Here is an 11,111-nt window from a genome sequence, read left to right on the forward strand (position 1 = left end):
TTTATTCATTTAGGCTAGGCCTTTTTATTCAGTTATTCATCATCTTCCGTCCTTCGCACTAGCCTACTTGTGTAGCGCACGCATTCTTCGCGTTTGGAATCATTCCCGCGTTACAATCATCAGCCAATCAAGGTGGTCACTTCAGGCAAGTTCGTGCATGAGTAATGACGTCATCCATAGCAACGAAGACTCACTCTTAGTTTAGGAGTTTTTAGGAGTACTCCTAGTGGTAAGATAAAAGGCTTTGTGAATATGGCCCCTGAACTACATCTTACCTCTACTGCCTCTTAGTTTGTGTCTGCTGAAAAGAGATGTTTTAAGGGTAATAGGGCATAACTGGCTTACTGTCATTTAGGGCTTTTGGAGATTATTTGTTTATGTTTGAGTTTCTTGGGATAACAGCTGGACAAATAGATGTTTTAGGACCTTTTTTTACTTTTACTTTCCATAGCCTTTTGAGTCAGTCTCTTTTGTTAGGCAAATTAAACAATTTACATCTTAAAGATCTCCCTTAAAAAGCCATTCCAAAGGATTCACTGGTACCACCGGCATTCTTAATGTTGAGCTTAATGACCTGCCGTATTCACAAAGCCTTTTATCTTACCACTAGGAGTACTCCTAAATCGCACTAAAAGATTTTAGCTAGGAGTTTTCTCTTAAAAGTTATTCACAAAGCCTTTCAGACCTACTCTTAGGCTACGTTTAAACGGTGACGATGAAAAGAGAAGACGCAGAAGTGGTGTCTCGTCTTCATTTTTTTATTCGCGTTTAGACGAGCATTCTCAGGGGGAAATCTTTGTTAATATGAAGACGCAAGAGTATGTGATATTCGATTGGATATGCATTCCAGACTGCTGGGTGGTGGTGTGATAGAACCCCGGTACGTCACGTGCAGACATTCTAATTTGACAGTTTCGCCAGAGAGGTAATCAAGGATCTTTGGTTTAGCCATTTAGAGGGAGACGCAACCCGGGTCGTCTTCAAAACTAGGGCTGCAGCTATCGATTCTTTTTGTAATCGATTAATCTAGCACTTTATCGATTAATCAATTAATCAGATTTTTTTTTTTTTTGCATTTTTAAACAACCAAAACAAATAATGCATAACAAAATGACATGGCTGTAAAATGATCAAGCAATTGGCACAGAGGTATTTATTCTAACTCCAACATCAGGCTACAAAACTAAGCCCATTTATTGCTATTTACCCATTTAGTGTTTATAAGTTGCCAGTGCCAACAATTAAATAATGTTCAAAATGTTCTCTGTAAAATTGCAGCCTTTTGTGCATGACTTAGCTGGGCGAACAAAGCTGTCCATACTATGTTGTGAAGTGCTGGGAGGGAGAAGAGGGAAAGCAATTTAATGTATTAATATGCACAACAAGTTTCATGCTGTAATCTAGACCTGACATCAAAGTAAATATCTGTTTTATGTAGATTTCTACACCTGCAGCATTTACCATTAGGCTAAATAATTTTACAATTAGGCTACTAAAATATAGCCTACCATTAGGCTACTAACAAATAATTTTACTATTAGGCTACCTAAAAAAATATTTCTGGGGTGAGCCTATTTGCTATGGTAACCTAGCAACCTGTGTGTGTGTGTATGTGTGCACGGGTGCGGTGCGTGAGGGAAAATGAGGGTGCATGCATGTGTGTATAAGGGGTTCTTTTTTAAGCATAGCTGTCTTGCAATTGAACGTGAATAAGTCATAGACTGTATATATAGAGTTCTATATATACAGTCTATGGAATACGTTTACTACTTAAAAACATCAAAGCTAAACATTATATCACGACATCGCTACAAATACAGTATGTGATTAAAATCAGCCAACATCAATGTAGGCTATAGGCTACGTAGATGATAGATAGGCTAGATAGATGGCCTACTTTATTGACGCTTGGTGAAAAAGCATGGAGTGGATGTTTTCGGTTCAGATGCTTGTTCTTTTCCTTTTTGAGTATGTAATGATCCCAAAACTTTACTTGAAAACTTTAGACATTCTCTGCCATTTATGGACATCTTGACTCCGCCATCGCGCCAGCGAAATTCAGAATGCATCACGATTCACGCGCTATGGTGTGCTTCCTGAACAATGGTCCGTGTGGAACAATCAGATCCCTGCGCGTATAGTGCGCGTCATAGGAATTTAACGAGGCTTCGAGGCAGGGTTTTTGCCTCGAGTAATTTTTGTAATCGAGTTATTCGAGTAACTCGATGAATCGTTTCAGCCCTATTCAAAACTCTACACTCTGGAAGGAGTCTTCAGATTTTTGCATCTTCAAGCCCCGATGGCGGGGTGGCCGTGTAAACGAAAGGCACTTATGAAAAAATATTTTGTCTTCTTCCTTCGCAATCGTTCTCGTATAAACGGCCCCTCAGTAAGGAAAAATGACAACTCCTAAACTAAGGGGCCGTTTATACGAGGACGATTGCGAAGGAAGACGACAAAATATTTTATCATAAGTGCCTTTCGTTTACACGGCGACCCCGCCATCGGGGCTTGAAGAGGGCTTTGTGAAACCTGTGAGGTTTTGTTAACGGTTACGCCTTGAGTGTACACGACGCCGGCAGTTTAGGAGACTGAAACCGCCGGCTAACTTTCGCTGTGTAGACGCCTGTAGGTGCGAAGCCGGGCAACTTTATGACGACATAGCCCCACCTCTCAACTCAGCCATGGCACTCGTCCTGACATGCTGCTTGTCAAAACAAACCAAACCATTTATTTATCATATTAAAAAGTTTTTTCTTTCCCCGGTCATGATTTATGTGCACAATGTAGCCTATCAGCCTTTAGTGGCTAAGTTAGACGCACACGTTAGCTTAACTCAGTTAAACATTAGCTTACTGCATGTTAGTGTTTTCTCCAGTGGTGCTCAGACCTAATGCAATGCGTAGGCTAAGCTTTTGAAATTTCACATAGCAGTCACATAGGCCTACCTTGAAAACGAACTTTATTAGTTTAACAGTTGAATTGAAAACCGAATTGTCTGTAGTCTCCTTATTTCATGCAACTGCTTAACCAGAGCCCTTATTCGACATTCTCTGGCTTAACAAGCTGTTTCAACAATGTTTTCTTCTACGCGATTGACGCGAAATTATCGTCAGCGGCGCCATCGACTGGTCTGGCATATGCACTAGGCTACAGCACATTTAGCCGGTTACACCTCTGTGTGTACACGCGAGGTGTTTTTCTTGCCAGTGTCGTTAAAGATGTGAAGCGGTAAGAGAAAATTCACCTGGCGGTTTCGTGTAAATGGCCCCTCAGTCTTCTGATAAACACATAAATAAGAAAACAATATACATAAATGCTTGTGTATCCTTTGCAGTTTTTGCCAAAATGGTATATTGTTACCTGAATGCATTCACTTCCAACAGCCAGTTGAAATAATTGATTTTACTTCCTCCAAGAGTCTTGTCTATGTGGAGTAGGCCTGATTTATCTAAGCCATCAAGTATACCATTACCAGTATTGTGGTGATAGGACTTTAGACTGGTTTAGTCATGGGGAAATGTAGAGATCATGAGTCAGACTTGACTGGCCAGTATGTGAACGTGTTATTCTTACCCACACGGTAATTGGGTGGAGTCACATTGCAGTTTTATTGATTGCACAAGGGGTTCAGCTGGAATTTTACAGTTGGGATTTTACTCATTGTGCAACTAACGCTGATGTGTCACACGCTGAAGTGTGTCTACGGGGAAACAAGGAGACACTGTCACACACGGGAACCACCATATGCTCATTTATTCCACTTCTTTCAAAGGTCAGCGTTTCCATGACCAAGAAGCTCGTCAGGGTCTCGACTCACGCCTGGGCGTACTCGTACACACACAGGCCTCCAGTTATACTACAGCTTGAATGATTTTGCTCATTTCTATGTTGCTTTGGATGAACTCATCAGGTAAATTCATGAATGTAAACGTACCTGTAGTAGCGGTACCCCAACGTATCCCATCATGCACTTGACCAAGGTCATGACGGCAGCTGCTGCAGCAGTATCCTGAGTGTGTGTGTGTCTCCTGGTGCTGAGCTCCTCCCTTCTGTGGCACTGACAGGCAAAATGGGTCATTTCCAAAGTCAAGTGTTGCAGATGTATCTCAGCGCTGACCACAGCTCAAGCTCCAGAGTGTTTTGAATGTGTCTAAGCTCACAGGACACACATGTGGTAGAACACACTCTACCAACACACACAGAGAATGAGACTCGCTCAGAGTGAAGTGGTCTCTTGGTTTCTTCTTTTTACATATTTACACTCTTAAAATTAATGTGTTGTTCCTATCTGGACACAGAGATGTATTAAAGAAAACAATACAAATTGTGCTGCTTTCAACGCAAGTTGTGTTATTTTCAAAAGATTTTGTGTAACAAACTAGAAATGCAATTCCAAGGAATTACCAGTGCATGAAAATGCTAAAGTTGTGATGTAAAATATCATGTATAGTTAAAACAGATAATACAGAGATGGTTACTACGGTGATGCTAGGATAGACATGGTGGTTGCATAGCTTAATAAAAGTTGATAGTTTAAAAGTAGACTGTTTAAAAGCTGAATGTAGATAGTTTAAAAGTTGTTGATAGACAGTAGATAGTTTAAAAGTTGTTGATAGACAGCTAGTTTAATAGATAGTTTAAAAGTAGACCGTTTAAAAGTTGAAGGTAAATAGTTTAAAAGTTGTTGACAGACTGGAAGTTTAATGAATGTTGATATTTAAATAGTTTAATGGCTGTGTATAGGTAGATATTTGACGATAACTGAAAGTGGGAATGGCTCTAATGTTTGCTAGCAGTTATGCTAAGATTTTTAACTATGCTAACCATGCTACTTAGCTAATGTTTTATAGCAGTGCTAGCAATGCTAACATGCTAACAAAGATCCTTGATTACTAGCAAGATAGAGCAACGTAATTCGTTACTATGGGAGCAAAACGGGACAGTTCCGGTCTGCATAATTGGGAGTGTCACCTTACGTCACTAAATAAACTTTCTCTCTTAATAAGCAATAAGAACAGATAAACATAATTGTGTTCACAGTATTATTGTCTATAATCATGTATGATACCAATGAATCATTCTTTAAGACATGATATGAATAATTTAATTAGTCAGGTGAACTGAGCTAGCTAGCTAGCTAACGCTAGCTTAAAATGCTATACAAGTGGATGGGAGTAGCTATGGCAATACAGCTATGCGCTAACAAGTGACTAGTTGTTGAAGGACTTCGCTTAAACTTAATATACTGTTGCAAATGCACTTGAGTATAAACTATCCACTTTAACTAATGTCAGTAATGTTATTCAGCTAGTTGTCATTTCAAAGAAATTACACTTCTCCGTTTAAAATGTTACCTTAGCTAAGAGGCTAGCTAGCATGCTAACAACCGGACAGTAAACTGGCAGCAGCATGGTCTGATATTAAGTTATTTTATTACAAATCCGAACGCTAAAAAATTACACTTTTAGGCTTGAAATGATCCCAAACACTTTCAGATTATGACAAAATTTTCCAAAAAACCCTCAACAAATCCAGAAAGACATAATGACCAATTTATTGGTAAAATTCCACAAGTCTCCATTGACATTAGTGCAGCGAGGGTTTACTCTGGTCTGCATAAAGGGGGATTTTCCCCCCTCCCCCTTGCAATAATCGAACGCGGAAATTGTCGAACGTTTGCGCCTCTCGCTCCGCTTTAACCCTCTCTGATGCTAACCATGCTACTTAGCTAACGTTTTCTAGCAGTTTTGCTAAACATGTTAGCAATGTTAACCATGCTACTTAGCTAACGTTTTCTAGCAGTTTTGCTAAACATGCTAACTATAGCAATGGTAACATGCTAACTATGTTAACCATGTGACTTAGCTAACCTAGCTAATCATTTTAGTAGTTATGCTAACTATGCTAACTAACATGCTAACAATGTTAACATGCTAAGTATGCTAACCATGTGACTTAGCTAACCTAGCTAATCATTTTTAGTAGTTATGCTAACTATGCTAACTAACATGCTACCAATGCTAAGTATGCTAACCATAGCTAACCTAGCTAATCATTTTTATCAGTTTTGCTAAAAATGCTAACAATGCTAACATGCTAACTAGCTACAGTGGGTAGGAGTCATAGTTGATGACAAGTGTTGACATAGTTGATGACAAGTTAAAAGTTGTTGATAGACAGCTAGTTTAATAGATAGTTTAATAATAGTTTAAAAGTAGACTGTTTAAAAGTTGAATGTATATAGTTTAAAAGTTTAAAAGTTGAATGTAGATAGTTTAAACGTTGTTGATAGACAGCTAGTTTAATAGATAGATAGTTTAATGATAGTTTAAAAGTAGACCGTTTAAAAGTTGAATGTAAAAAGTACAGTAGTTTAATTGGTTACATTGTTTAACAGTGGATTATTGTAGTGAGGACTTTTATTTTGAAACAATTTTGGGCAGAGGAAACAGTTGAATAGGATGTGTAGTCTTTACATTACATTACATTTGTAGTCATGTACATGTGTAGTCTTTACATTACATTACATTATCTGACTTCCGCTACAACACCGAGTCATGCCACATGCAGAAGTTTTCTGATGACACTGCAATTGTGGGGTGTATCAGGGACGAGCAAGAGGAGGAGTACAGGAGCCTGGTGGAGGACTTTGTGCAGTGGTGCAAACTCAATCACCTTCAACTAAACACTTCAAAGACCAAGGAGATAGTGGTGGATTTCCGAAGGTCTAAGCCCGCTCTGCTACCAGTCTCCATTGATGGGGTCAATGTGGAGGTGGTAAGCACCTACAAGTATCTGGGTCTCCACCTGGACAATAAACTGGACTGGTCAACCAACACTGATGCACTCTACAAGAAAGGTCAGAGCAGGCTGTACTTCCTGAGGAGGCTGCGGTCCTTCAATGTGTGCAGCAAGCTCCTCAGGATGTTCTATCAGTCTGTTGTGGCCAGCACCCTCTTCTATGCAGTGGTATGCTGGGGAGGAAGCACAAAGAAGAAGGATGCTGGGCGACTTGACAGGCTGGTAAGGAAGGCTAGCTCTGTAGTGGGAGCTGAACTGGAGTGCATCACTTCAATATCTGACAAAAGGACCCTAAACAAACTGATCAACATCTTGGACAATGAATGTCATCCACTCTACAACACAATCAAAAACCAAAAGAGCTTGATCAGCTGGAGACTTTGCTCACTGCCATGCACAACTGAAAGGCTGAGGAAGTCATTTGTTCCTAGGGCCATTGAACTGTTCAATGCCTCACTAAAGGGAAGAGGAGAGATAGACTTCTCTGCATAGTCTGTCTGCCTCTCCACCCTCTCCATGTCCATGTTTTTTGAGTACTAACTGCCCACTACTGCTTACTACTGTTTTACTACTGTTCTACTATTGTACACAGCCTAATGTTTTCTCTACTGTTTTTTTCATGCTATATTAGCACACATGATCAATGGCTGCGGTAAGGCTTCTGATACAATACTGAATGAATGAATGGCTATAACCCTATTAGCTCAACCTGTTCTTGCACTGAAATAGTTTTTTATTTTACCTTGTCTACATTACACTTTACTCCCCTATTTGTCTATATTATTTATGCTGGTCTCTAGACCTTACTCTTGCACTGTTGCACTGTTGGACTACTTTTTGCACCTTCACCATGACACTCACTCCCTTTAGCACATCACCAGTCCTGGCCCTGTCACTACAAGCGTCTTATGCTTGATCACCCTCAAGCACATTGGACTTTCTTAATTTAACTTATATAGTGTATTTAGTTTTGTTAGTTTTCTTATCTGTCTTATCTTCTACTGTCTTTATTGTACAGTAGAGTTTAGTTATATGTTTATACTTACACTTATGTTTACCACTTCTGCTGTAAGTGCATGTTGTGTTATGTCTGTATGCTACCGAGACCCTTGAATTTCCCCTTGAGGATCAATAAAGTATCTATCTATCATTTGGCTGACGCTTTTTTAGCCAAAGCGACTAACAACATGGTAAACAGTTTAAGTTTTAGAGCAATTCTCAACAATTTTAGGACAATTTAAAAACATTAGAGTACAGTAAGAATAAGTGCATCAGTGAGTGCTGTTTTTAACAGTTACTTGTCAGTTTAAGACGGCTGGTGAGTGCTAGGATCAGTAAGACTTGTTGCAAGTGTTGCTATGAGAGGAGATGTTCTCTAAAGAGCTGGGTCTTCAGGAGTTTTTTGAAAATAGAGAAGGAGGCTGCAGGTGGCCTGAACACCTGCCATAGGATTCTAATTGCTTAATGGCCGTATTATGATGTCATAATCGGCAATGTTAAGTCTATGGGGATTTTTAAAAAGTTTTTCTTTAATAGTTTAAAAAGTATAAAAGTTTCAAAGTTGAAAAGACATAGCAACCCGATCTGTTTGAAGACATACGTTACAAAGTTTGAATGAAGTTTCTAAGTTAAACTGTTCAAGAGAAATTGCGTGCAGAAAAAGTGGTTAGCGGAATAATAATAAGAAGCCTAAGAAGAACAGTACAGAGCATTTTCATGCACTGTAATAAGAAGAACTTGCCTAGGAAGAACAGTACAGTGCATTTTCATGCACTGTAATAAAAAAAGGAAATAACACAATCTGTGTTGTCCCTATCTGGACACAGAGAATGCAAGTGGGCAGCCGTGGCCTACTGGTTAGTGCTTCGGACTTGTAACCGGAGGGTTGCCGGTTCGAACCCCGACCAGTAGGCACGGCTGAAGTGCCCTTGAGCAAGGCACCTAACCTAACGCTCACTGCTCCCCAAGCGCCGCTGTAGCAGGCAGCTCACTGCGCCGGGATTAGTGTGCGCTTCCTCTCTCTCTGTGTGTGTGCTGATTGTGTTTCACTAATTCACGGATTGGGACCAACATTTCCCTCATGGGATCAAAAGAGTGCTTATACTTAAGTTGTATTGTTGTGTTTTCAACACATTCATTTTAAGAGTGTATATTTCTCAGATGATGTTAAATAAATTCTCTCTCTCTCCCTCTCTCTCACTCTGACTTTCTAGTTTCTGTGTCTCACGTGCTTCTATCCTCAATCATTCACTGACTGCTGTGTACAAAACACACACACACACACACACACACACACAAATATAGAGTGAAGTCTGATAGGAGAGTTTGACATCTTTGCAGACGTAACCTTGCAGGGCAGGAAATGACAAATAAGGTTCAGCAGTTGTATTTGCTGGTGTTAGAGCTCAGCTTGTTTATGTGGAGCAGCACAGTCACACAGCTACACTCCTTCCTGCCCACGATCTGGGACATTACCTGGGAATATTATCATCAGCTGTAATAGCCTGTATGATAAGGACAAGTGCATGTGTGTGTGTGTGTGTGTGTGTGTGTGTGTGTGTGTGTGTGTGTGTGCACGTGTGTGTGTGTGTGTGTGTGTGTGTGCACGTGTGTGTGTGTGTGTGTGTGTGTGTGTGTGCGCGCGCACGTGCGTGCATGTCTGACCTGCTTACACAACTTCTAGTATTCATGTGCATGTGAGTGTGACAACTAATTATGTACAATGTATGTGTGTACAAATAAAAATAATAATAATAATAATAATAATAATACATTTTATCTAAAAGCGCCTTTCAAAAGGTTAAGGATGTTAAATAGTACATACAGACAGACATTACAAACACAGAGGACATTGTACAATTAAGAGTTGAAGACGCTACACACTAAATACAGACAGAGCTAGACACAGATGACACTGCACACCAAGTAGACACAGACACAGGGAAAAGTGTTCAAGAAAACACAAAATAAGAAACAGTACAGTACAGTTTGCTCAATGTGTCCTGTACATAGTATGTATGCTCAATGTCTCCTTATGGAGCCTACATTGTATGTGTGTTCAGTATGCGCAATGTCTCCTTATGTACATAGTACGTGTGCTCAGTATGCTCAATGTCTCCTTATGTACATAGTACGTGTGCTCAGTATGCGCAATGTCTCCTTATGTACATAGTACGTGTGATCAGTATGCTCAATGTCTCCTTATGTACACAGTATGTGTGTTCAGTATGCTCAATATGTGTTCAGTATGCTCAATATGTGTTCAGTATGCTTAACCAGTATGCAGCCATGGCCTACTGGTTATTGCATCGGACTTGTAACCGGAGGTTTGCCGGTTTGAATCCCTGACCAGTAGGCACGGCTGAAGTGCCCTTGAGAAAAGACACCTAACCCCTCACTGCTCCCCGAGCGCCACTGTTGTTGCAGGCAGCTCACTGCGCCGGGATTAGTGTGTGCTTCACCTCACTGTGTGTTCACTGTGTGCTGAGTGTGTTTCACTAATTCACGGATTGGGATAAATGCAGAGACCATTGAAAACAAATGATTGTACAAATTTAATGCTAACTCTGTTGTACCCTTCAATTGAGGAAAAGTCATGAAACATGAAGCAAAAAAAAAAAAGTGAACCATATATTTTATGATGTTAAACATTGCTTGGGGTGAAATTGACCCCAAGGATAACATGAGGGTTAATGTCTCCTTATGTAGCCTACATAGTACGTGTGTTCAGTATCCACAATGTCTCCTTATGTACATAGTATGTGTGTACAGTGTCTCCTTATGTAGCCTACATATTTATGTGTGTACAGTATGCTCAATGTCTCCTTGAAACACTTCCTCCTCCACATTCATCAGACCAACGTATTCCAACGGTTCCAAAGCGTTGGAAATAGCCGTCATTTTTCCATTTATTTTCAAGATACCAGCACCTGCTGATTGGTAGCATGTTTGTGTGGCCTCAGTCCACAGTGTGAGGGGGCAACACGGCCACTATTACTCTGCACCCCTCTATGTGAGGGGGCAACATGGCCACTATTACTCTGCACTCCTCAATGTGAGGGGGCAACATGGCCACTATTACTCTGCAATGTGAGGGGGCAACATGGCCACTATTACTCTGCACTCCTCAATGTGAGGGGGCAACATGGCCACTATTACTCTGCAATGTGAGGGGGCAACATGGCAATTCACACCACAGCTTCCCAACTTGAGCTGTTTGCATTATATGGACTGATTAGATCAGGCACCCAAGGCTTGATCACAATGCTGCTAACTGCATCTCCTGTCTCCTTTGATCATTTGACTCA

General features: G+C 40.4%; 1 protein-coding gene across 3 annotated transcripts in view; it reads right to left on the bottom strand.

The window, feature by feature from the left end:
- Positions 1 to 3,960, bottom strand: part of zgc:92242 (uncharacterized protein LOC436899 homolog) — a 28,283-nt gene extending 24,323 nt beyond the window's left edge. The window contains exons 1-2 of one of the 3 annotated variants that reach the window (XM_042062043.1): positions 3,364 to 3,514; positions 3,248 to 3,280 (exon numbers count right to left, since the gene is read on the bottom strand). The gene's annotated coding sequence lies outside the window, so the exon portion shown is untranslated. Of the gene's footprint in view, positions 1 to 3,247; positions 3,281 to 3,363; positions 3,515 to 3,937 lie in introns of those variants that run through there. The other 2 variants (XM_042062047.1, XM_042062045.1) reach the window with 2 other exon arrangements.
- Positions 3,961 to 11,111: the final 7,151 nt, after the last annotated feature.

The sequence above is a fragment of the Alosa sapidissima genome, chromosome 14, assembly GCF_018492685.1.
Source record: "Alosa sapidissima isolate fAloSap1 chromosome 14, fAloSap1.pri, whole genome shotgun sequence".
Lineage (NCBI taxonomy): Eukaryota > Metazoa > Chordata > Actinopteri > Clupeiformes > Clupeidae > Alosa > Alosa sapidissima.